This window comes from Balearica regulorum, chromosome 2 (genome assembly GCF_011004875.1).
Source record: "Balearica regulorum gibbericeps isolate bBalReg1 chromosome 2, bBalReg1.pri, whole genome shotgun sequence".
In the NCBI taxonomy this organism is placed as follows: domain Eukaryota; kingdom Metazoa; phylum Chordata; class Aves; order Gruiformes; family Gruidae; genus Balearica; species Balearica regulorum.
This window is the reverse complement of record NC_046185.1, coordinates 125,315,505-125,342,465: the sequence shown is the minus strand read 5'-3', so window position 1 is coordinate 125,342,465 and position 26,961 is coordinate 125,315,505. Positions and strand designations below refer to the sequence as shown.

General features: G+C 42.3%; 1 protein-coding gene across 12 annotated transcripts in view; it reads left to right on the top strand.

Moving 5' to 3' along the window:
• The first annotated feature begins 2,218 nt into the window (after positions 1-2,218).
• LRRC3B (leucine rich repeat containing 3B) overlaps positions 2,219-26,961 on the top strand; it is a 59,001-nt gene continuing 34,258 nt past the window's right edge. For 4 of the 12 annotated variants that reach the window (XM_075745784.1, XM_075745782.1, XM_075745786.1 and 1 more), the window contains exon 1: positions 2,221-2,422. The gene's annotated coding sequence lies outside the window, so the exon portion shown is untranslated. Of the gene's footprint in view, positions 2,543-2,675; positions 2,737-3,123; positions 3,274-26,961 lie in introns of those variants that run through there. The other 8 variants (XR_012834074.1, XM_075745779.1, XM_075745778.1 and 5 more) reach the window with 5 other exon arrangements.

Here is a 26,961-nt window from a genome sequence, read left to right as displayed (position 1 = left end):
AAAAATACTTTCTTCTCCTTTTCAAAGATATACTAAACACTCATTAATTTCAACTGAAGTTATAGATGCTTAGCTGCTCTCAGGAGTGAGTCTTTGAATACAAACCTGCAAACCAGCTACTCACATGCAGCTGGTCAAAAAACCTTTTATAAGCTGCAGTTCTAACAACAAAAAAATAAGTATTTCTATCTTTTGTGAGGTTCTTTTTTCCTTAACACAAACAATCGCACTTAAATCAATAGGATGAACAACATCATGACCAATGAGGTAAGTTGTTATGCAAGCTAAGATCAGTCTTCCCTTAGATTGTTATGAGATTTAACTATGCCAATGGTTCATTCCACAAAGTACAGCTAGAGGTTGAATTTTAAAGGGAAATTACTACATGGAAGATATACATTCTTATCTAATGAAATAAACTTTTGTTTTGTTACTGTTGCGCCAAATGAAAAGCAGATCTGCTAATCTTCTTTTTTCATTAAAAAAAATATTTGACAGCAGCAAGTCACTCCAAGGAGGTTTGCAATGCTTGTCATATGAATATTAGTATTATGGGTAAGAGCAGCCAAGTGCATCCATCTTGGGTGCTATACCCAGCTGTCAGATGCCTATATACTGAACAGTGAAAATATAAACACAAGCTGAATTTGAAGAAATGGCTCCTGCACATTAGATTTTGGGTTCTCAGCAATGATTAATATTTTTGTACTGCCTTAAAATTAATCTGAGTTGGTTTCAGTTAAAGGAATAAAACTCACAAAGCCTGAAAATCATTTTCCATTGCAAATAATACAGGGCTGGCAGTCCAGTCATGGCTGCTTCTGGTCACTGACTTTGTGACATGATGCAACACGTTGTAAACAGGAATGCATGCTCATGTACTAAGTTTCTGTTCTTCAATTGATTATGTCTTCAAAGTCGGGTTGAGTCAGTCAGTGTGAGGAATGTGTAAGGAAGTGATGAAAGTGATTTTTATCAAGTTTCTTCATATTTGCTATTTCCTTTTATACTACTAAAAATGTAAAATTATAGGCATAAATAAAAGTATTCATGAGCCAATTTCCAATTATTCTTAGGAGCAAAAAAGCAGGTCTTGATATAATACAAAGGCCTGGTCCTACATTATCTTGCTAATCTGAATCAGACAGATTACTCAGGGAGGTAAGTATTTACTTGGGTAGAGACTCCCAGAACTGAGGTTTAATGATGGAGAACTGCATTTAGCAGTGTATTAGTTGCATGTTTTCCCTTCCTCCCCCCTTAAAAAGACCACCTATCTGTGGCCATAGCAGTGATCCTTCTGACCCGGCAGTTTCTTTTTAATAATGGCCTATATGGAGATAACACTGGTCTGTATAGTTAGAGGCAAAAAAAAAAAAAAAAAAAAAAGCCCCGAGGAAATCCAAGCCAATTCATTTTCCTTTCCATGTAGCATCTAAGGCAGCTTTCACCTTAAAGCAAATCAGCTACCAAGCAAAGATGCATCTTTCTAAAACCCTTCTACCCCAGGTGCTCTCAAGTGGAGACAGGCAACAGAATCCTTTGCTGCACGAGGTAAATAGAAAGTTCACTCTGCAGAGCCGGAGCAGAAAAGCGCACAACAGAGAATGCATGTTTGAGTGAGAGAGGCAACCAACTGGTGATGTTCCTTTAAGCCTGTATTTTGACAGTCCGTGCAACTGCTGCAACATACATAGCACGTTTCACAGAAGCACCTCTCAGAGAAGAGAGTCACCCTGGCAAGAATCATGGTAAACCCAAAGCAGAGTCTGAATAGCTGTTTCTACACAAGATCTGTTCAAAGGGTTGGTTAGGTTGGGTGCAGAGTAAGTTCACCTATCGTAGCAAAAACTGTACAGTAGCAAGTTTGCCAAATAATAGCTGGCAATAATAGCTTTTCATTCAGATTGGCAAAACAATTAACCTTATTCATATTTTGCTGGAGACCCTGGAAGGCGCTGGGGAGGGCAGAACGCAGTCCGTCCCTGCCGTGGGCAGACAAGGCTCTCCCTCGGCCCCCGGCGCGGGAGAGAGCGCCTCTCCCCCCCGCAGCAGCCTCCGCCGCGGGGGGGGCCCGACTCTGCCCTTAGAGCTAGGGGGTGGGTGCCAAAATCAGTCCCGAGGAGAGACGGACAGCATCACCCCTCCGGGGGGGGGGGGGGGCAGCTCCCCGCTGTGCTGTGGGAGCGAGAGGGGAGTCTCCTCCTTCCCTCCCTCCCCGCCCCGCTCTCTCCTCCCTCCCTGCCTGCCTGCAGCCGCAGCTCAGGAGCAGGAGGGAGCGGCGGCGCGGCAGGCAGAGCCGCCCGGCCCGCGCCCGGCGGAGGCAGCAGGGCGGGCGGGCGGGCGGTGGCTGCGCCCGGGCCCCGCCGCCCCGCCGGCAGGCTCCGCCCGTCGCTCCCATGGCGCGGCGGCCCAGCGCCAGGTGAGGCTGCGCTGCCTGTTGCGCCGCTGGGGCGCGGGCCGAGCCGAGCCGAGCCGCGCCAGGCTGAGCCCCCGGAGGCGACACGCCGCGAAGTTTTGCGGGAAGGCGCCGCTCCGCTATGTGAGTTGCGGGGCCGCGTTGGGGGGGCGGTAGCGCCGGGAGGAAACTCGACGGGGAGGGAGGAAGGGGGGCGAGCAGCGCTGCCGCCGCCGAGGGGCTACCGACGTGCCGTGCCACCTTGCCCAGCACTGATCGGCGAGGGCCAGAAGAGATACTCCCTCCCCCGGCCCGTGCTGGCGAGCCCCCGGCGCCCCGTGAGTGCTGAGGGGCGACGGGGTCCGGGCTTCGCCGAGGCGGGGGGTGGGGGGGTGGGGAAGGAATCAAGGAGCGGAGGCTGCGGGGAGGGGGCTGCCACCCACTCGCTTGGGAGCAAGCGAGGGATTTGAGACCCGCGCCCCCCCGATCCCGTACCGGAGCAGCATCGGAAAAGGGGGAGGGGAAAAAAGCGCACCCCCATATGTCTCTGTTTCCGAGACGCCTGGCCGCTGCGCTCCCCGGCCGTGTTTGAGGCGGGCTGCCGGAGGTCGCGCTGATCAGCATGCAAGCGGCGGCCGGGGCGCCGAGCGGGGCGCGGGTCTGGCGGGGAAGGGGGAGGCGGGGAGCGGTGGGAAGACGCCGTGTGTGCTGCCGTGGGGTTTTTCCACTTTGAGACCTACCAGGACCAGTTGCTACGGAGCAGGCGGCGGTGGCCGTGATGGGGAGAAGAGGGCAGCTCCCTCTGAACGCGAGCAACAAATGGCAGCGGGCGGCTGCCGGGCTGCAGGGGCAGCGGCGGTGCCTGCTGCGCCCAGGTGAGCTGCACCGCCTTGGGCCGCCCGCCCGCCCCCCCGCCCCCGCTGCCCGGTAAGGCACCAGGCGGCATCGTAACGGGGGACGCTGGGGCTCCCCGGGTTGCAGGTGCAGCCCCCCGAAGCGAGCTGGGCGGGCGCTGCCTTGGCGGGCGCTTGGCGGGGGGCGCCGCGCTGCCCCGGCCCGGCGGGGGGACGGGAGAGCGGGGGGGTCCCGCGGCGGCGGGAGGCTCCGCGGTGGCCCGGCGGCCAGAGCAGGGCACGGCCGCGACCTTAGAGCCCGCACAGAAACGTCGTGATCGCTTGCAGTGAGCGGGTACTGGGTGCGCTCTGTGTGTGTGTGGTATGGCTGAGCTCTGGAAACTGCAGGCTCTTTTCTCGCCTTTCTGGCGATCTCTGCGTCCAGAATTTCCCCTTTTCAAAAATTTGGAAAACGTCTGGGATGTGCCAGCGGGAATTTTTCTTTCTTTCTTGGCTTCTGCCTTCAAAAATCAGAAGATCTTAGAGTATCTGTTAGAAAATCACAAAGTGATTCAGGCTGCAGCTTATTACCCAGTCTTTCTGAATGTCCCTAGACAGCAGAAATGGTGTGATTACAGAATAAAAACAGTCAAATAACTTAAAAAACGTGAATAAACCAACTACTTAAAGAGTCAGAATGAAAACCTCAGGCAAACAACATTAGCACTCCTTTCAAAGAAGTGAGCCCAGAGGTATTTACCTATGTACGAAAATGATAGAATAAGCTAAGGCTTTTGGGATTATTGTAATTATTAAAAAAAAAAAAAAAAAAGAGAAAATGTTACAGATTTGGCAAGGAAAGGAAAATGATTACTTTTAGAGATGATAACTCTGTCGAGGATAGCCTTTTCTGAATGCTGAAAAATAACTGGCAACAATAGCTTCTTATGGTAATCTGTCTGATAATGTGTACATTTAGATTGCAAGGTGTGCGTCATGCCCTACTGAAAGCGGTAGTTTGAAGGCTTTGATATAGAGCACCACAGTGTTCATATGGCTTACCCGTTGATATTATTCTTAGCAATTTAATTAAAAAGGATAGGCACACAATGGGCTTTCTAGTTTGATTTAGAGGGAAAGGAAGTATTTAAGCTGTAGAATGAACTAATTTGCAAAATCTTTGCTATGTCCAGAGTCTAATTTTCTAGTTTAATTTCTAAATAGTAATCTTGCTTGGAATTAACGATAGCGGTGCAATTGCTTAGCTAATTCTGCAGCCCTTACTTGTGCAAGTTGCCGTGGGTTTCTGTGGGTTTACTCCTACAGGTAATATTCTGATGACTCAAGATAGCAGGACTGAGCCCGTTGTCAGGTAGTTCCAGTATAGGCACCATGTGGGGATGTGCCCATTGGTACTAATGAGAGGTCTTTCACTTCTGTAAGAAAACAACTTGGGGTTAAGTCCAATTCTCTTACATTTGTTCAGCTATTGCAGGTTGGGTCCCTGAGCTTGCCTTCACTGAGGTCTGCTGTAAAATTTGCACAGACTTCAGTCCAGCTAAGATGAGCTCCTGTGGGTGATTGTAGTTTTCCATTGCCTTAGGGTGAGTTGAAGCTGCTCAGTGTCTTGGAGATCAGAGCCTGAGTGAACGAGGAGGAGGATTGTGTCCGCAACTATCAAGAATCAATGTGTTTTGCCTCAAATGAGAGATTAATCGAAAAAAAATATCATTTAATGGGCATATAAGTTTGTGCTCTGGATCCAGTCCTGCGCTAATAAAGTCCATGAGAGCTTTACCACAGGTAAAAAGAATAGCAAGACTTAGGGATACATTTGTGATTTGTCTCTTCCATGTGCTTTACAGGGTCTGTATTTCAAATCTCTTGGGAGGTAGGAGACTCTTCGTTGCTCACACTGAAGCTGCATTACAGTAACTTCAGAACAAATGCGTGATTTGTCCGCTCAAGAAATAACCTCCAAGCAGTAGAACTGAAATTTATAAAATTCAGCCCTACTCAGAAGTGCTATCTTGGGTGTCTAAATCCAGAGAAAATGTATTGCTTTATTACAAAATCACCTTTAGATGTTCAGTTAAATAAGATACTTCTGAATCTCGCTTTTAAGGATATTTCCTGTCACTTCACTAGGAATATTTATGAGTAACACAAGGGATATGTGGCTTACTGGCAGGAAGATTTTAAACTTTTTAATGAAATGAGTAACTTAAGCAAGCAGGAATATGTTTAGAAATACTTGTTACGATTTCAGTTATTCAGAAGATGGACTAAGAAAGGTACTTTTTTCTCAGAGTATTGCATCTGCAATGATGTACAGGATTTACATGTAACTGTTGTCCTTGGCATCTGCATGCGTGGTCTTTGGATCAGGCCTTATTTGAAAATGCAGATTAAACTAGTGTTCTGTGGCTAGCAAAATAATCTTTATAATTTTGCTTCATCAGTAAAATTTGTAAATTTAGAGAACACTCTTACAGAGCTATGAAATTTAGAAACTTATAATAATGCTAAACAGAACCTTATTTTAAAATGACGGTACTTTGAGCCAAGAATAAATGATTTGAGTTCATGCAATATGTAGCATTTACCTTGGCTTGTTTGGCCAAGCCTTTTTAAATATTATTTTATTTACTAAAAGTAACATCCAGAAAGTGCAGTTTTGGTAGAGTGCTTCCGTGCTGGTATGAATCAAATGTCCATATGTCTACAGAAACTACAAGCTATAAGGATGTAGGAAGTTCTCAGCACATTTAATAAGTAAATTGAAATGGAAATACATGCATGGACAAGGTGTGCCTTCTACTCTTAAATCCAATGTGCTGTGGGTGAAGTAGTATCAAACTTAGAGTTGTTCTGGTGAATTTAAATCTCTGCTTCTAGTTTTAATCCAGCTCTTTTCATAAAGTAGTTTCTGTGCTTCCATCATTCCGGTGCAGTTTGTTAGTCTGGATATACAATGGACATGGGGGTGCATCCCAGAGAAAAAGCAGTACGATGTCGTATCAGTTTAACTCGCTGCTTCATCTAAGCTCATGGTTTAGATAAACAATTGCCAAACCCACTGTGGAGGAGGATCTCATAATTTCCAAATGATTAAACTTCATGAAGATTTCTGTGCGTAATTGGTGTCTGTGTCCGTACTCGCCATTGATAACTTAATTGCTTACCCCTGTAGACTAAGCAGCATTTGTAGCCAGCGCTGGCTCGTTTTACACGAGGTCTTAGTTCGAACTTTGAAGAATAAACACAATGCTTACTGGTACTGAAGGCAGCAGTAACTTTTATTCCTCTCCCCATGGATATTTAAATGCTCTATTAAATTCCTTCAACAAGCAGATTTTTTTTTTTTTTAAATTAGCTTCTTTCTGCACTGACTTCAACACTGGACGTGGGAAAAGCCTTTTACCCCAAGGATTGCCACAGCTCCTGAGTTCTGCTTTCCATCAGCAAGGAAAAGGCAATGGTAGCCGAATCAAAATGGGGTTTCTCTCTCTGGAAGGTATGAACTTTTATAGGGATGAAAAAAAGACAGAGAGAAAGAAACGGGAACAGATGAAGAAGGCCAGATGCCCTCGAAATAGGGGAAAAGTAAAAGACAGCAAGGCAGTGGCTGAGCTGGGCAGTTTGACTTCCCGAAGGCTGAAGGGGTCGGTGGGGTTGCAGCATCACCCTCTGGCCGGGCCCCCTGCCCTGCTATGGGCTTAGCCGTGGGACTGCAGGAAAGATGGTGTGGTTGATTTCAGTGGGACTAGAAGCCTTGCTGAGGGATTGAACTTGGCTTTTTGCATCTCAACTCCACAGATAGAAAGGAGATAAAAATGCCTCTTCAATAAATGGGCCTGGTAAAAGGCCTTTTCAGAGACACATTGAACTAGATAATTGGAATTTTTACTTACAGAGATGAAAATTATTGCTCCAGATCTTCATGTACTTAATTAAGGTTTACCTCCGCTTTTCAGGGTCAGTTCAACTAGCTAGTGTGTGTTTTAAATTAATTTTGTCCTACATTAATAACTGTTTCATAAAGTTATTAATGAATAACTTACCCTTTGAAAAGAAGAAAAAAGTTGTTCTCTGCTTGCCAAATAGTACTATAAAGATATGAAAACAAGAAAAAGCAAAAGGTGATAGAAGTGAGTGATAGCACATAAATGGGATGCTACCCTGGCTTGGAAGCAGGAAAGCAAATGGAGACTATTTAATTATTTAAGGAACAATAAATGAAAAGTCTGGTTATAAAGTGACAGCAAAAGGAGAGACAAACGGAATAAAAAGAAAGTTGGTAAAAGGAAACAATGCATAAGGTAAGTAGAAGCTGGACAGGAAGAGATCAGAGGGGCAGGGGATGGATTTAAAATTTCCATGGAGTTTTCAATTGGTGGATATTATCGGTAGAAATCCCTATAGTGCAGTGCTTACATAACCACCTGTATTTTACTCAAATTGTGGAAGTCTGACACAGAGTGTTCTCCTGGGGGGTCACTTCATGTTCCTGCTTCATCCTTTGGACACACAACCTCAGTTAATAGGGCATGTGTTTTTAAAGGTGGCGTGCCTTAGAGACAGGCTGTCTTAAGAGTTATACTTTGCGGATGTTGTTAGTTTTAATGGCGTTATCATTTTCTCTTCTGTCAGAGTGGCAGTGAAAGTTACCTCTTCCTCCAACAAATAATAGCATTCATTTTAAAAGGAGGTTTTGGGGTTTTTTTTTCAGTTTACCAAACTGGGTTGCATACCTTTGCAACTGTACTAATTAAAGATAGTTTGGAAAGATTGCGAGTATTCAGCATTTCATTAGAGTGCTTGGATGACTATTTAATATGCTTGTACTGGGAGTTAGTGGGACACGTGAAAAGCACGTGAGGGTTCTTTCTCATCTAGATTACAGCTGTGTATCACTTTGGCAGAATTTGCTTCATGCAAAGTATTTTTGTAATATTTACAAAGTATACATTTTTATGTGCATGTGAATAATTTGCAGCAAAAGGTGAAGCTTTCAGACATTCAAATAAATCTATGTTATTTGCTATTGTAAAGGCATTATAATTAAAGAGAAAGGAAAGTACTGGGTGACAGTGTTCACTTCATCCAAATAGTCCTCTAAGAACAGAGGCAAGTATTTCTTCCTCTTAGAAGAGGAACTACAACAAAAATTTTATATGAAATTGCTTGCTCGGTCGTATGTGGTTAAGCAAGCAATGGTGGTTATATATCTTATTGATGAAACTTCAGCTTATGAACATTAAAACTTTTAAGCTACCGGTGTTTTCATTCTTGACTTTTTTACCCATTTTTATTTTGCGTTGAGTAATGAAAATTGGCAAAATCTATTTAGACTTCCATTTAAGTTATTTTTATTTTTAATTCTTTATATAGCAGTATTTGTGTATTGTTTTCAATACACTCTTACCTTAAAAAAAAAAAACCACAACAACTTTTCATACACTTCTAAAAACAGATAGTGTAATGCTTTTTAGACGGAAGTTTTATTTTGAGATGGTGATATTCTGTTATACTTTCCTCCATCTCGGCAAAAATGGTATTTGCCAAGAACAAAAATCTTGAATCAATGTGTGCAAATGTAGGAGTTCCAGAAGAGGGAGAATACTCAAAGGCAGGAGACTGTTCACAAGACCGGGAATCAGTAAACCCAGAGGTCAGTCTTCATAGCAAGTCTGGCTAGGGTTTGTAGTGGGGGGTTTTCTAGATGTACTGCAAATGGTCTTTAAAAATTATCTTGATTCCTCTGTATTATTAAACATAATTTATTGTTATTAGTGTCGAAAGAGAGAGTGACCCTTAGTTCTTTTCTCCTAAAATGAAGTTAACAGAGTACAACTGCCATTGCAACCTTCAAATAGTCTGATAGTGTTTCTAAACGTCCTTTTTGCCCTTGTTTTCAGCTTTGTTGACACCGAGTCATTGAGATGAGAATTGGTGACTTTTGAACAGTCTATTTTTAACAAAGTTTGTAATAGAGTATTACTGTTCGTGAATACGTGTCGGTCCCAATCTGCACAAGCACTAAAAGGGAAGGCATGTATCAGGGGAGAACTGGTTTTAAGTACTCATTTTGGGGTTTTGCTGTTCTCTGGGTGTGCCTGGTCCTGGTCCTTAGACTATTGACCTTCACTCTGCTACTGCAAGGATATCTCCTCTCTTTTTTAAAGCTGAGAGATTCTAAACTGTTTCAAAGAAAATGGTCTGTGTCACATTATAAAATGGGATATGGATGGGTAATTATTTTTTTTCTAGGATCTTCAAACTTAGAGTGAAACAACTCCCAAAACATCACGTCACAGTATTTCTCAGACCTTCAGTTGCCAGTTCTCGCACACTGCAGATAACTGAAGCGCACGGATTCAAATAGAATAAGAACATCTCAGCTTCGACTTAAAAGCAGCACATGAATGACAGCATGCAGTAAACAGGCAGTCTTTTCCCTCTTAAGTACTTATTGAGGCTGCAAAGCTGAGATGTCATGTCCCTATAGACCAGATTTTTGATCCCATTCATGATTTTAAGCAGACTGTTGTCATTGAAGGGTTAATAATTTCTGTCAAGAAAATGTATTGGTCATTCTCTGTTTCCAGAATCTTTCACAGTTTTTGCCCTTTGACAGAAAACATTGTATATACATTCTGCTCATCATTTTCATCAATTACATGGTATGCTTATTGGCAGCTCTCATGCATAAATACTTATTTTGCTAGAGTAGGAGATGACAGGATTTAGACATATAAGGAACCTAAAGCTTTGGCTCAAAAAAAATTCCTGATGGATACAAATGGTATTTCAATAACTTTCGATCCAAAAACTTTTCTCACAAAGCGACATGACTGTTCTTCTTGCCAGTCACGGCAGGTGCTCCATCTGTACAAATACTGCCTAATTTGAACCAGTCAAGCTTAACGGGTTTTTTCCCACTATCTGCCACATTTTCTACAAATTTTCTCAGTTCTTTAAACAAGTGTGAGGCAGCAGTGTGGAACAAAATGGACAGAGGCCAAGCAATTCCTTAATTATAGCAGGGTGGGGTTTTTTTTAACACATTGAACAACAACAGTCCACTGTGCGGTGTCAGTAGCATTGCGACTTCCCTTGGTTGTGAGAAAAAAAAAAATACTTGCATGAATCTGTTAAAAATTGAATGCACGCTGTGGTATTGTCTAATACCATCTCAGCCCTTCTCATTGTCATGCTGCATGAGCAGCTACGAACGTATCAGCTGTGTGCTGTTCTTTTGATCTGGTTTGTGCAGCAATAATTGATGTACCCTCTCACATTCAGTCTTTGTTGTCTGAGAAGGGCTCTTTCTCGCAAGCTCGCCATAGGGATATTTGCTATTACACCTTTGCCACCGATTTCGGCTCACAAGTATGTATGTATTTTTTACATACAAAAAGCTGTCGCGCTGGGGATCTTTCTTGATATGGAATCAAAATGCAGATCAGATCCGATAAAATATGTTTTGCATTAATTTCAAGATTAGTTTGTATAAAAATACCATTCCAGTTTGGCCGTTCTGTGTGGCTGTATCACTACACCACAAACACACTCCTACAGACTGTCCCTTCTGCAAAGAGCAACCTAGCCTTCCCTAAGAGAAACTCTCTCCATGCAGTGTCAGCTCCATGCACTGTCATCTTAGTATTTTTTTTGACTGTAGCATGCATGACTTGGCAAGCAATGCTTTGATGATAAGTAAATTGCTTTGAAAAGTTTATGGATGTTTGAGTTAGCTGGGAGGAAATCATTAGAAAAACATGAGGTGAATGAGGACACTGCAGGGTACCCAGCTCCTTTATTTTCCTCTTGCTGTGGAGTTGCAGAGCAGGTAAGCTCTGGCTTTCTGTGGGGTCCCCAAAAAATGTCTTGTTGTATTGTGTCTTGGTTGTTGTTTTAATGAAACAATTTTAATCATGTGGGCTAAACCTGCCAGTTTTAACTTCTGGTTCTAGATGCTTTGAATCCTGAAGTAATGGGGATTTGGGCTGTTTGGGCTGCTGCAAAGGGAGACTAAAATAATATCAGGCTTGCAGAGTAGTGCTTCATTAATGCAAAGCAGTGGGGAGCTAGGGGCTGATTCCGTAACCACATGTGTTCTTCTATGCACTTGGCTAGTCCAGGTAGCCTTCTCAATTTCCTATGCATCCATAGTTTCCTCAATTTATTTAATTTTTTAAAAACAATAGTATTATTACCTTTCTTCCAAAAATATTTAAGGCAAGAGGTTAAAAAGACTGTTGAATTTAATAAATATCTGTATTGTAGTAGAAATGACATTTTTGTGACTGTAGATGTGATATGTTTATGCAGAAGCTAACGGAGCTCTGAAAGCGTTTGGTCTCAGCCCTTCCGATGTTGTTGTTTCTTCATTTTGGACCAGTCAGTTGCAGGTAAAGGGCACTGACAGGGTAAACTTTTTAGTGACTTAAATACCACAGCTGACAGAGAAAGATTTAATTTCTAAGGATCAGCTAGCAGGGAAGTGCATTTCACTATTGCCACCTAGCAAAAAAAGCATGTTTGTTTTTAATTACGGATACTGAGCTTGTTGTGGTCAGTTGATGCGAGTAGCGGTGGAAAGATCATGGTAGTGAAAATTGGAGGTTGGTGAGAGGTGGACTTCTTGCTAACATTGATGCTGTACTTAGGTTCACTGTTTTCACCCATATATACCTGACTGTTCTTGGAGTTACTTAGCGGCATCTTGGATAGAAGGGTTGCTCCTGGAAACAGTTGCCTTTTGATCTGAGAAATTAGCTATAAACTTTGTCCCCTCTCCAGTATAACTGAGACTAGATGATTTTATGTGACAACTTAATAATTGTACCTAAGCTGCCTCTGAAAATATTTTGCACTTGAATTTTATTAGTCTTGAATATATTACTTTTTCAAAAGAATTTTTATAGTTCTTACTAAATAAAGAATGAACCTGGAAAAAGGGAATTAGAAGTGAGTGCTCTGTGTCTTCACTTCCAAAACAAATTCAATATTTAAAAAAAAAATTGTAATTACATTATCTTTTCATCATTTTCACACCAGAATGGGGGGAAAAATGTCCATCTGTGTAAACCTTTTGAAACCTGCTTCCTGTGCCGTAGCCTGTACTTTGTTCCTCTCTAATCTGCAACTGTATTCCTCAGATGCGATAAGGAGAATATTACTATTCAACGTCTGTGATAACAAGAGAAGAAAACAGTGGGCTGAAAGTCAGGTGCCCCGCTGCCCTACAGCAGCGGCGGTGCTGGCGTCTCGATGGCACTGTTGTGGAAGGGAGCGGGTGTTTGCAGGCTCCCGGTGAGCCTCCTCGCTGCAAGGGTGCACCTATGACCACATCAGACCAGGGCTTTGGGGCACACCTCTCTACAGCATCCCACAGAGCCTCTGAAGTAAAGTTCACCTTGCATCCTTACGCTGTGTTTTATTTCCCCTTGCTGGTGAAAGCTTTTGGTTTTTCATTAGAGGTTTGACTCTTGGTTCATTTGAAGGGGGAGAGCTTGATTTCCTTGCCTACCCGGAAAAAAAACCCACCACCATCACCACAAAAACCCCAAATGAACCAAACAGAAGCACCAGCCTCTGGCAGCAATATTTCATCAGACGTGACAGAGTCGGTGCTCCTCAGTTTGGGCTTGCATTTGTCAGGCTTGGGGGCGGCGTAAGGGGGAAGTGCTGTCTGTAAAGAGCTGGCAGGGGTGTACCAGATAAAATACCTGTGTAAGAAGGCTCATCTGAAGAGATGCAAGGCAGAGACAGGACATGCTGAAATATTTCCTGTAAGATTTGTGCCTCTGGTGAGAGGTAAAAGGTAAAACATCCCGCTAATGCTAAAGCATGTACTTGTTAAACCTACAATTACTTTCTTGGCAGCCCTGACGGAGGCATTTTCCTGGGCCCAGAGAAAACGGGTGTTTTGGGTGTGCATGGAACATGGGGATTTGTCAGGGCTGAGACACAGACACTGGTACAAGAGGCAAGTCACGGAGCTCCTAATCCATCCAGGGAAGCATCTGAGGCGGGAGCTCTGTCTCTGGGCATCTGTGTGAAGGGCTCGCAGCTATCAGCAGTAATGGGCTTCCCTCGGAAGTCATCATCTTAAAAGTCTGTTCAAGAGCTGGGCTTTTCTGCCAAAGGGGAGTTTATAGGATGGGTGGCTGGTCCAGGGTGTAAGAGGAATGATGACGAGTTTTCAGTACGTGCTGCTGCCAAACTTAGTTATGCTTACTGCTCTCTAAAATACCGCCATTTGAGTTTTTAACGTGAATATCGTCAGTGTGAGTCAAGGATGTTTTTAATTGCCTTGGTTTGCATAAGGCCTTCAGGAGGTCTTCTCCAAAACCTTACTGAGAAAAAGTGCTCAATTCTTTTCCCTTAGTGAGTGGCATGGCTTAGAGGAGGGTGGCTAGGTGAGATTTCAGTGTTCTCAGGCATGGGGGAGTCCCATGTGGCATTTTGCAATGTGGGTTTAAAATCTCTAACTTGCCAGCCATTGCCCCTTTTTTTTTTTTTTTCTTTCCTTCCGCAGAACTTTTAAAACCTTGTTCTAATTTTTCTCTGAACCGAAGTCATGTTTAAAGAACAAAGTCCATTAGAGATGTTGGCACAACAAAGAAAAAGAGGTTTAGAAGATGTGAGTCAGCTTAGGAGGTCTGAAATGGGAGGTGGATAGGTCTTTCCTTTCTCAGGGGAAAATGGTCAGTCTGAATAAGAAGGTAAGGTGTTCTCAAGTGATAGATTAGAAAAAGTCTTCAAAAAGCTTAAACAAGTACAGCATTTCTGCATTTCCCAGTCAAAGGTGGTAAAATGTTTTATTATAGCACAGCAGTGTAGGGAGTTAATCAAAAGTAAACTTTGTGTAATTTTCCTGCAAATATTTGGATACTAATGAGAATGTTTACAGTCCCTAAACTTTTTACTGTTTTCTTTTGATCTTACTGTCTCTCTTCCTTTTTCATTGCTGCTGCTTTTCGAAAGTTATGTTTTCCCCTCCCTTAGAGGTGCCAGCTACAGAGGACTCTTACCATACACCAACTTAACGCCTCGTGTGGGCTAAGGGTTACATGGAGCAGGGCACCAAAAGACTTTCCGTGCCAGTGCCTGGAGCTGGTCCTCCTGTACCCCTGCCAGAGCTGACAGATGGGTCTGCTGGTGATGGAGCTGGATTCTTACGATGAGAAGGAGCCACAGGGATGTGCATAGGTTCACATCTGAGACCGGGGTTGTATGGAGGTGTTCCCATTAGTGATTAGGTTGCTATTTGTTTTGGGAATGTAAGTGTTGTGGGTTGTTTTGGGTTTGGTTTTGTTTTTTTTCTTGAGAATCACTCACATTTAAAGACTTGAGGTAAACCTGCATAAATCTGAGCTCACTGGAGTTGCTTTTATTAAGGTGGGTGTAAGCCATAGTAGATTTACATCCATAGTGCACGTGCTGTCTCAGTTTGTGATAGACTTATGGAAAATCATAATGAAAACAGCGTAAGAATGGATGCTGTTCATACTGATTTGAACACAGCATATATCCAAGTGGGAAGTGAGGTGTTGTTCCTAACTGCCGATATAAAAATACTTGAAATAACTATTCCTGGGACTTCATTTTTACCTATTGAATTCATATCTACCTTTGTCATCTGACAGGCTACTAAAACAAGATTCTGCTCAAAATGATAGAAGTGACAGTCATACAATGCATTTCATTCCTGCTGAGTGCTGTTATGTGGTTAGTTCAGGGAGATTGGGATCTTGCTTCAGTTGTTCAAGGACAGTCCTTTGGAAAGGATTTGCAAAATTTGTAGTTGTGCCCATAAATCCCCCGCTCCTCCCTGCAAGTATGGTAAAATTTCTGTTGAAACCCTACTGTTCTCTGTTGGAGAAACAGCATTGCTATCTAATTTTTTTTTGCTTGTTCCCTCTTTTTCAAACCCCAGCGGTTGCGTTGTGCTTGCGGTGAATTCCCTCCGCTGCTGCCACAGACGATGCTTTTCTTGCTCTGCAGCGTTGTACGTAGAATTGCTTCTGTGCTCTGTCAGCGTTTGACCCCTTGCAGCTGGCAATGAATAGAAGAAATCATATATACAGAGACGCAAACTCTGCCCTTAGCTACACTTGTGAAAACCTGTGGCATTATACAATTGGCTTGGAAAGACTTAAGAAATCCCGTGAGATCCACTCCACTGAAAGTCGCTCTGTAAATGTTAGACAGGGCTGTTGTTTTTGCGCTAGTACATTTTATTTTAAAGCTGTACCTGAACTGCAGTCGATGATACTGTTTCATAACATTGAAATAGAGGGACAGATTTGGAGTATGAGATGTGCTGTGCTGTCAGTGGAGTTTGCTACTAAAACTGTCTCAGCTAGGCACCATAGCAGCGTCTGCGTTGCAAGACAGACGTGCTCTGTGGGCTGCTGGTTCCTGGCAGTGTTCAAACCACTGGTCACAATGCAACCATCCTCCTCCACGGCCTGATCTCCTTTGGGAAGGAACCAGACCCATCTGATGGGAGGGCTGGGCAGCAGAGGTGCCCAGAGTCCCAGGCCCATCTTGGTGGATGCTGGCTCTGCGGCAGAGCGAGTCCCAGGCAGCAGAAGTCGTTGGCTTTCCTGGGCCAAGAAAAGTGGGTTTAGGTCTGACACATTCCTGGCACCATCCAGTATGGAGCAAGCATAGGGCTGAGGAACATAAAGTGAGGGTGCTCGCACCCTCTTGGTCTCCAGACAGTGGGGTGAAGCTCTGGGATGTGGCCCATGGTGGTGTAGCTGACTGCCCTGCAGTTTGGGACTGCGAAACATAGCATACGTGGAGATGTATGTTGCTGTATGGAAAGGCCCATATGACCTTTTTGTTTCATGTTTAATGTAGAACCATGGGAAATAACGTTCAGCCCATAGACAGGTATTGTACTGACCAGAACATCTTTGACTCATACTGATCTCTGGTAGTGTGGAGGATACTTCATACAGCTGGTCCACAAATAACTGAAGAGCTTGAATAGCTGTATAATTCTTCTTTAAAGAAGTGTTGTAGTGATAGACCTGAGCAGATTGAAGTTCAAGTCAAAAAATCCTGCCCTGAGCCATTTACTTTTCTTCTTGGCTTCTGTGCGTTGTGATCCTACTGAGACAAGAAAGTAAATTATGAGAAGTGAGGAAGTGAAGCAGAAGATATGATGAGATGTATTATACACAGCTCCGGTACTGTCGTTAGGTGTTTTTACCTACTTCTATTTTTTGGAAAATTTCAAAAATAAGATTTATTTTTTTTCTGGACTGAATGGAAATTTTGCCATTGCTTAATGTAGAAAAGGAAGTTGAAAATATCAAAATCACACGTGCGTTATTTATATGTCCAATTTGCTGTTGTGAATGGAGAAGCAAGGATCTTAAAAGCTGTTAATTACTATGAATTTTGTTGTACTGACTATGGCTGTAGCTGCAGGCCATGTAGGCTCCGGAGGGTAACCTAGTGCCATGCAGTCTAAGGGCACTGCTGGGAGGGAGGAGGGAATGTGCCAAAATGCTCACTGCTGAGCAGTAAGGTTACACCTTTTGTCATGTTACCGGAGAGGAGTGGTGTTTTTCCTTCAAGGCCTGAAGATGAACAACTTTATTTATGTTTCTTCTGGTATGTCCAGAACAAAAAAAAGAATAGAACAAAAGTTATGATGCTGTAGTACAGCATCTTCACATTTTCTATTCTGTGCTTCCTATATTCAAGGGATTTCCTAGCAGGAATAGAAACATCTGCAATAACAACTCCTATTTATGTTAATCTTTTGCAATCAGCATGCAGTCTGAAATAATTACAATGAACGCACCCTCTGCTCCAACTTGCATTTATTTCAGGCTTCTTTGCCTCAGAAGTCTGAGAACGTAATCCCTCATTCTGCTCTGCTCCATCTCCTTTGCATGAATTTATCCAACAGTACCTTTTGTGAGCCCAATTAACAATGGTCATGCCATAATACATTACATAAATCGAGAAGTTTTTAATTAAATAAGCTAACAAAAAAAAAATCAAAGCATAATAAATTTAATTAGGTAACATTTTCCTGTAATAAACTTGCACATGAGGTATGTAATGAAGTAGGCTGGGGTAAAATCTATAATCCAGTTTTTTAGCCTTCATAGCTGTACTAATTTAATCTGAAAAAAGATTTTTCTTTCTTTAAAAAAAAATAAATTAAAAATCATGTGTCAAACACACCTTGTTTTGCAAAGGATTATGCAAACTTACCAGAAAAACAGAAGTTACTGACAAAGACATGACTAAGAGTATGTGTGACCCTATGAAGACACATCTTCTAGTCTTTCCTCCTCTGTTTCTTTTAGAGCTGCTCACCCAAGTCAGGGTCATTTTCTCCAGCTTGGCAGTGGCCCTTCAGCTCCATTCATTTTTTTGGTGCTGGGCAGAATTGGGGGGTATTTTTAGTCGAAAATGGCCAAAGTTGATGGTATAAAGAACACATTCAGAGCCGAGTCTCCGTGCTGATGCTGTGTGCATTTAGCTAGGCTGCTTGCCCAGGCACGTGGGAAGGAAAAATAAGATCAGCCTTAGCCCATGTGTGCAATGCCATGGAGCGACTCCTCAGGTGTCCTCTGCAGCTACCAGCACCTGCCTTTGCTTTCTCTTTCCTGAACTTGCATCCAGAAATACTAAGATTGCGATTCATTGCCTCCAGACCTCTTACACGGCTCAGACAGGCTGCTTTCGCTTGGGCAATGTTCCCATCTAAGGGATTTGGTCCAAAAAAGAGAGGTTTAGTTTTCCTTTATGTCCAGGATGTGCAGCTTCATGACAGTGAATGGTGCTCTGATTTTCAGTGGTGACACCGTGAAAGGATTGAAAAAAAAGCAGTGGGAGAGGACACAGAAAGGGAATCTTGAAAATTATGGACATTAGTTTGTGTTTTTCCCCGACATCTCTGCAGAGTGACAGAGGGCAGTGCAAAGGGATTATGCTGGTACATTACATTCAGTGTTTTGCTTTGGTGATCCATAGAGTCAGAATAATGTTTTGTAATTGTCTTTCACAAGTGCAAATGGCTGTGTGTTGAAGGCTATGAAAAATAATTACCAGTATTTATTATCTCTGCGAAGCATCCTTTCCTTTTGATATTTTAATCTAGGGCTGATTTAGAGAACCAAGATTGATGTCAGCAACATCAGTTTATAGTTTGGGTGGGTTTCTGGTTTTTGGGGTTCGCTCCCGTTGTTCTGTGTACTGTCAAAGTCTGAAACCAGGGAATAAGACTCGGACATTCTGTGAAAAAAACATAGCACTAGGTCATTTGATTTGTGTGTACATACAATTGAGGTTGCAGAGTGAGAAAAAGATGTATGATGAGGGGGATTAGGGAAAGACAGAGATGCTCAGTCAGATTGTGACAGTACTGCCTGTGGTGGCATTGACAGTGCTGTGTCTCCATCCCCTCCTAGTCAGCTGTCCCCTCATCTTAAGTCACTGCAGGGGTAGCTCAGTATTATGGGAAACAGAAAAAAAGGGTCTATTGCATTTTAATACTGGCTCTGCCAGTAATTCATCTACTTTCTGCAAGATATATGTAATATTTGACCAGGTGAGGTCTGTTGTGAAGATGAAATGGCAACTTATCTGAGATGGTAACTCCTAAAACTCACCAGAAAGGTCACAAACCTGTGAGCAGGTGGATCTCTTGTAGTTCTCCAACTCACAGGCTACAGTTAATTGTCCACCAGAAAATATTCTAAAGCATTTCAGTATATCCAGATATCCTATGTCTCTCTTTCCCTGCCTTTTTACATTGAAAGAGAAGCAGCTGTAACTGCAGAGAAGGTAGGAGGGCATAAAGTTTATATAGCAGAAGCACATCTATTTGACGGAAAATGCCCCACTTAAGTTTTAGGGTTCTACCTGAACAATTGCCAAACAGCACTCCTAGACTTGTAGAGCACTGCACAGAAATCATTGATGTACTCCTTTGCAAAATTTGAGGTAACTTGTAGGGTGGGTAGTAGTCTGGTGGTAAAGAAGAAGAGAGATGCGTAAGTCCAGAGAGCAAAACCAAGGTGAAAGGAAAGAGTTAATGGGAGCAGAAGAGTAGGGAAAAAACCAATGCACGGAAAAAGAGGAGGGAAATCAGTCAGGAAAAGATAAGAATTAAAATACAAAGAGTTGGCTGAGAAAAGCAGCTCACTAGTAGTCACTTGCTAGGTTGAGAACATAGTACGTTCAAGAAGAGATTGAAGTGGACCTTACGCCAGAGGTTTGGGAATCTCCCATGTGAAGGACCTTGTAGTGAGTGGGAAGAAACTCTCTCTCTTAAAGTGATACAAATTAGATGGCACAGGCAGAGAAATGTTTTAATTGTATCTGGAAAAGAAGGTATTATAAATTAAGGTCTTGATGACAGGAGTGTGTCAAATTAATGCATTATGTATTTTTGGAATTATACAATGTGTCATAAGCCAATTTCATTCCAGGAGAAATGTGACATCTTGTGAGTGAGGTTTCCAAAGGGCTGAAAAGTAAGGAAAATGTAAAGCAAAAAGAGAAGTTGTCAAATGGAGGAGAAAGGCATTGACTGTGCTGTTTAAACTGTATAAATCGGTGGTGGTGTATCCTACTTCTCAACCCTTTCTGATAACTCTGTGTCTTCAGGCTGCTAGATCTGTTTTCCATTTTTGGCTTGTTTCAGGGCAATAGATTTTACCTTGACCTGTAAAGCCAGTCATATCCTTTCACATAGCAGTGACTATCCAGAGAGCAGAAACATAAATCTACGCTGTTGCCATGAGGTACATGCTGTGCCGCACAGCAGATCTGGATTTTAACTCACAAGACTGTGTGCAAGAGGATTTTGCTGGGCTGCTGAAAATATTTGAGCCGCAGTTTTACGTACTGAATTCTTGTTTCTTCTGCTTCCAGAATCTGAATAGTGTAGAAAGGATATGTAGAGTTAACATCTGCAATCTGAAATGGCCTTCCTTTTCAGAAAAATATTGTTTCTGACATTCCTGTTGGGGAAGAGGAGCTATCCTTTCCAAGTCATTCAGTATGGGTATGAAAATGTTCAAAGAGCTGACAATTAATAATTATTATTCACTGCTGCTGCTTTGCTTCTAGTACAGTGAACATATTTTTGGAGTAGAATTAAATCCAAGTCTCTCCAGGGGCTGTTGGTATTTTGCTAATGCTAAATTAGAGCATGCCATGTGCTGTGCACTAGGGGTGGTCAGTAGAGGCTTGACAGAATTTAATTGTGTGTGTGGCAGGGGTGCTCTGGGTCACTGCGTGGTAGGTGTGATGCAGCCGCAATCTGGTGGGAAAGCAATATTTCACAGCCCCTCGTGTTTTCATGAACAGGAAGGAGACCCCAAGCTGCTTTCCATCCTGCCCACAGGTGAGGTGGCCCAGCTCCTGGAGGGGGTATCCTGCACAGCCAGCTTTTGTTTCTTCTGCTTATCACCTGCCCCTTTGCTTTTTCTACTCCCAAGTTGTAAATACTTAAAATGAGAAAGAAATTAATTAGAAGCCATGAAACAGAGATGGAAGCTGAGCTACCTTCAAAAATCAGGAAGTGAAGAAGCAGGTCCAGATTGGAGAAGAAGGGAAGTAGTCTTTATAGCCTTCAAAATTATCTTCCTATTATATACTGGAAGCCCTTAAATGGCATATCTTCCTGTACTCCCCTATTTTGGGTACTCGTCCTCTTAATACATCTTTGGTATTATTTTTCTGGAGGAGGTCCTCACCTTTTCAACCGTATGCGTTGAGCATGTTCACCCCACCTAAGCTGGCGCAATCAGTGCACAGTATGTTGCAGCATGTCTGGGCTAAAATAAAGCTTTAGTAGGAAGAGAACCACCAAAATTAAACCTGTGAATCTTGCACCTGAGCTGGCAGAGTCGCCGGGTGGGGAAGTGTCCTGAAGAGCCGAGCTGAAGGCCTATTCCCAGGCTCTCCCTCTTCCCGCTCTCTTTTCCTTCTCTCACTGAGGGCTAAGCTAGCTCAGGCAACATGCACTGGATAGGCTTCCCAGGAGAGCGGTAACCGTGATCTCTGTGGCATGCCATAACTAAAGGGGTAATTCATGGAATGCAATGCTCAGTGAGGTTTAGGTGCAGGTGAAGGTTTGGGGGAAAAGCACCCCTGATGTGTACTGCACCCACAGTGGTCCTCAGTGAAAGGTATGCTGCCGCGGGGCAGGGATGGAGGAGGAGCTGTGGTTGCAACTCGCTGCAGGTGCTGGGGCTGGTTAGGTGGTGGCAGGGCAGAAGAGTGCAGGAGGAAAGCGAAACATCAGAAAATACATTGGACTAGCATGATGTTTGGGAGTTACTGTGTGGAATGGTGGCATTTTGTTAATTTATTTAGTAATTTGTGATGGCAGTAGCTGAATATTGAATAGCTTAAATCTAAGCAACTGGCATTTCATGCTTTGGTGAAGAGAGAGTGGGTGAGTGAAATAGTTGGGGTAAATTGTGAATAGGAGTGAAACCAGTATGTGCAGCTTTCTCTGAACCTGCCCACTTCTTTCTTTGTGTAATATTGAGCAGCTGGGGCTGTGCTTATCATCACTAATCAGGCTATAGATCTCTGGGGGCATGTTTTGCTTTGGTAGAAATCTAAACTTATTACCTAGATTATTTGCATTTAGACCAGAAAAACTGTAAACAGAATTTGAGCCTTTTTTGTTAGTGTAGTTGGTGGGAAGTACTCTCATTTTATGAGACTGCTATCTTTGTTTAGTCAAAGAAGAAACTGCTTGAATACAAAATGAGAGAGCATTTGCACTATTGTCTTTTTTTTTTTTCCTTCTGTGAGGAAAATTGTACTTAGTAGGAACAAAACTAATAGAGTTCACTATAAATTAATTAAAATTACTTAGTTTATTTGAAAATGACATTTTCCTAATCCATAATATTTATGCCAACCTGTAAGAACATAGGACACAAGACTCGAGCAAGTTGGTTACAGAGGTATATACTGCTGTAATGGAATTCCTTCAGCTGTTTCAAACATTTTTCAGGGACATTTTCCCCCTCTTGAATTCCATGCTAGGCTAGGTATATTTATGAGTCGCCATCCTGGACTCCTTTCTCCAGAGGTACGATTTAGAAATTGGTGTTTCAGTCATTACTGTGCTTACCTTGGTCTGAATCTATGATTCCGTCTGTTGTTCAGCGTGCAGACTGATGACTCATTCCTTTACTTCACCGGATAGCTGCACGTGATCTTATCCCATTCTTACATGAGCTTTGGGAGTGAGCTAACAAGAAATGTTTACAGCATTCAGGGTGAAATGCAATTCCACAGAGAAATTTGTTTTACAAAAAAAAAAAAAAAAAAAAAGGGGGTTGCTGCAACTAAACCAATTTTTTAAATCATTTATCTGTTTTATTATGTCTCTGTTGGGCCTCATAGTATATGCAAAGGATGTAAGAAGATGCTCTCTGCCCCTTTCTAGCATGCATGAGAAAAGTCAGGGTGTGCAGAAGCAGAGTGGTGCTTCCATTCAGGAACGGCGTACAGTGAAACCACCAGAGACATCCATCTCACATCCTGTAGAAATCCATGTAAAGAAAAAAATCCTAGTGGGATGTCCACTGTGTTTGCATGAGTATTTGGTGGAATGCAGCTTCCTACATGCCATGTCCCCACATGACTTAGCAGCATCCCGTAGGTGTGAATGCCTGTCTCTGCAGAGCAGGATATGCAGAAGACGAAAAGACGGGTGGTGGAAGGAGATGTTGTGACTAACTCTTCATTCCTGGAAGTGCACCCTCAGCATGGAGGACAACATTAAGCACATCCGAGATAGGCTCCTCACACTGCATCATTACTGGGGATGAAGCCATTCTCCCCATGGACCCTGTACTCGGCAGAAAGCTCTGCAGGAAGGGATAGTGTGCCTCCAGATTTAAACATACGCAGAAATCAGTACGTGCATAATAGGTTAATTCTTTATTATCCACCAATTTTCTTCTGCTCTGTGACACGGGTTTCGGATACTGCACATGTTGATTTTTCTCCTTGTCTGCCATGTGGTCCTAACACATGGTGAAGGAAGGACATTCAGACTTGAATTATTTCATCTCCCAAAATCTGTCAGTTTTCCAATGTCACTTTTTTTTCCTTCCTCGTATCTCTTCTGGTATTTTTATTTAAATTTTTAAAAATAGGATGTTGAGTTTACATTGTAACTTTAAAACTGGTTGCTCTTGTTCACTACTAAAAGATATATGAGTGAACTGCAACTGAACAAATTACCAGGATATAATTTTGCCTTCTTTTTGGGAGGTGGTGGGGAATTTGCTTATATTAATCTTCCTGTTTGCTAGGTCTGTGAAGACCACAAGGTTTAATTTCTCTAGGTAATTCTAACTTGTTCATTTTTCAAGGTTTTATCTGCTGGCTTTGAATAGTAAGGGGAGGAATTTGCAGTAGACTTGTCATGGAATTTGGAGAGTACCTTTATGCTCAAGGTAAATAAATAATCTCTTTCCTTATTTAGGTGAAGCTGTCAGCCAGCGCTCTTGCTGACAGTGTCCTTTTGAACTAACCTGGATTATTGTATTGTGCAGAGTGCAACAACCAAGTGATGCCAGGCAATATTTTTGTTGTTATCTGCTTATAAGTGATGCCCTTATGGTAGTTAAAGGCAGCATAAAGAGGTTACACGGGGCATGCTCAACCTGTCTTCCAAATGCTGTGTTCATACCCCTTCCCTGCTAGCCACCTGGGACCTGTCTTCACCTAGTAAACACTTCTTGTGGCCATTTGGAGGGTCTGCATGACCATAGTCCCCAAAACCTTTCTTCAGCCTGGCTGCCAAGCCGTGTTTGCACAAGTTAGAAGCTGGGTGGTGAGGGTCAGAACTGAGATTTCTCTCAGGTCGGTTTATTAGGTTCCTTCAGAGCACAGGAAAAACAGCCTTCCATCCAACTGCATGGTCGAGTATCACTTATAAACGCTTCCCTTCTCTGTTTTATTTAATAGTCTGGCTGCTCGTGAGCTTTTGCAACTGTGAAGTCAGTTGGATTCTTGTGTACCAGATTCTGTGGAAAAAATTTTTGGCCAGTGGTGACTGATATGAAAGAGGAGTGTGGACTAATTCTGTTTAACAGCTTGTGCAAAATATATGTAGGAGTGTAAGGAAGAAACTGTCACTACTGAATCTCAGAAGAAGTAACTGTAAGAAAAATGTTTAGAATTTAGGGAGGAAGAAGAAAATGGCGTGCATGGATTGAACATGAAGCATCGATTCAAAAAGGGAAGCTATCCAAATGCTGTTTGGGAAATTTGGGTAGTTTTCAGAAAGCGTATTCTGTTGTATCTTGCTACTGATTAACAAATCTGTAAGTTTTTGGTGCGTATCATAGTTTTACCACAGCTTGCTGACTAAGGCTAGTGAAATTTGTTTCTATCGAGGATGAGTATCCTCACAGGACATGCACAAAGAGGTTGGCTGATTGTATTCTTCACCTTTTGAGAGAGCTAAAATGTTCGTTACAAACAACTTGGAAAAAAACAAAGAGCATTTCATTGACAGTGTTATGTGAACACAAACTTCTTGTGTCATTTTATATGAAGCAGACCAAAGAAAGCATAGTAGTTTACAAGCAACAACTAAACTAAGGCTTTGAAAAAACATGGACTTGGCTTCTATCAATATAGCAAAATATTTACTTAAATGAGTGTGACTTCCATTTGGTGTTGTAAGGGAAAATGTTTTTACACTTCATTTCTTCTCTTTACCGTAGTGTTGAATCTTGCTTACTTTACATAGTCATGCATGAATACACCATATTAAGTAGCATTTTTATGAGTTATCTGGACATTTGAATTTCTTATGCATGGACCCATGAATTAAAGAATGCTACTTCGAAAAAAATGATTTCAGATGAGATTAAAAGATCAAAATAATTCATTATTGGCTCCTTTATATAGGTACTCTAATTGTATTTTTTTTCCTTAAGGTATGTATGTATATTCCCTCTGTTTTTGTAGTTTTCTGATATTATTTCCTCACAGGTTCTTTTCAGCATTAATTTTTGTGTATACCTTTTTTTTCATGTATCAAATTAAATGAAATGAAGATGCCACAAGTGAAATAAATAGAGAAATAGGTTAACATGTAGAAATATAGAAAACTTGTCTAGGAAATAGCTTTTTAAGTGGGTTTAATCCAAATGGTCAAATTAATAAGGCTAACCAGAAAAGAATGGACATTTTTGTGGAGAGTGGTGAAAGGCATATTAAGAGAAAGTTGTGAAACCCCAGAACAGCGGCTTTTAAAACAGTCTAGCCTTATGACCACAAAGAACTAAAAAAAAAATAAAAAGAATTAATTGCTTCCTTTCCATCAGCCCTTTCCCACCACGAGAAGTGCCGTAAGCAGCAGTGAGTAAGCAGTAGTTGCCAGTGCTCAGAGGTAAAGACTGTGGGCAAGTATGTGGTGGGCTGCCTTTTTTAGGCTTGGTGCCTAAGGGAGCTTCTCTTCAACATAAAACAGAAGTAGAAATTATAAACTTGTTGCCTTGAAATGTAGACCCAAATTATTTAGGGCATTTAAAAGGAATTTGGCTGCTATCAGTGCTATCAGTCCTTGAATTTTAAAGGTATTTTTGTTACTGTGAACTTAAAAATTGAGATGGTGCTTTTTTTTCAAGGTATGAACTACATGACCCAATGATGTAGTGCCTTTGCTTATGTGCGGAGGTTATCCCCAGGGTTGACTCCCTCCGTGGCTTTGGGAAAAAAGCTGGTCAGCAGTAGCGCTCCCCTTCTCACCTGCAGATTATCTGCACCTGTAGAAGTACGGAGCAGAGGTGGTATGCCTTACTTCTCCAATGACTTGCAGTGCTTGAACTTTCCTTCAGGGTCTGGCCTCCTGGGAGCCCCTGGGATTGCTAGGTTAAGCAAATAGAAAGTTTGACTGATACCAGGAGATGAAAACAGTTGTCCTGGCTCCTGCTGGAAGACAGTAAGAGAAGGCCACAGAGAATCCCTGAGTGAATGTAATCACAGGATACCGAGCAGACCCAGGGGCTCTCAGTTTGGCAGGCTGAGGACCAGGAGGATAAAAACCTTTTTACCTTTTAAGGCTATAAAACCCAACAGGAGGCTTCAGGGAAAACCTTGGTGGCTTTTTCCTGCAGAGTTCTTTTCCCTTGGCAGAGATTGCATGCCTGTAGAGGGATGTGAATTGGCCTCAGATTTTCCAAGACAACCTAAGGATTGTAAATGAAGGATGGGAAAATGTATTTGCTATTACAATCCATTTGACTGACTTCTTAAAATTAATAACAAAAGGTGGAATTTTAGAAAGCTTGTTCTACCATGGCTCAGTTCAGCTCTTCCTGAAATCATTGGTAGTTTGCAAGATAACTTAAGTATGGACAAAGTTCACTGAGTTTGTTTTGTTTTTAAGCCTTCTAGCTGCACTTTACAGGATTTTGTTCTGTAATTTGGGTGCAGAAAACAGAATGAAAATTTGACCTTGTTTTCTGGCCAGCTTGAGTGTCATTTTGGTGCCCCAAAGCATTTAAAAAAGGCTTAAACTTTTTTTTCATCTCTTTTTTTTTAAGGGTAGTGTTCTTAAAACAGTTTATATGAAAGTAGGCACCCACGTTAGTCTCTGATGCGTTGAAACCAGTTATTCACCTAATTGGTTCATTAGGTACTTAGGAATTTATTTACCAGAAGTTTGGCCATGTGTGACTTGCT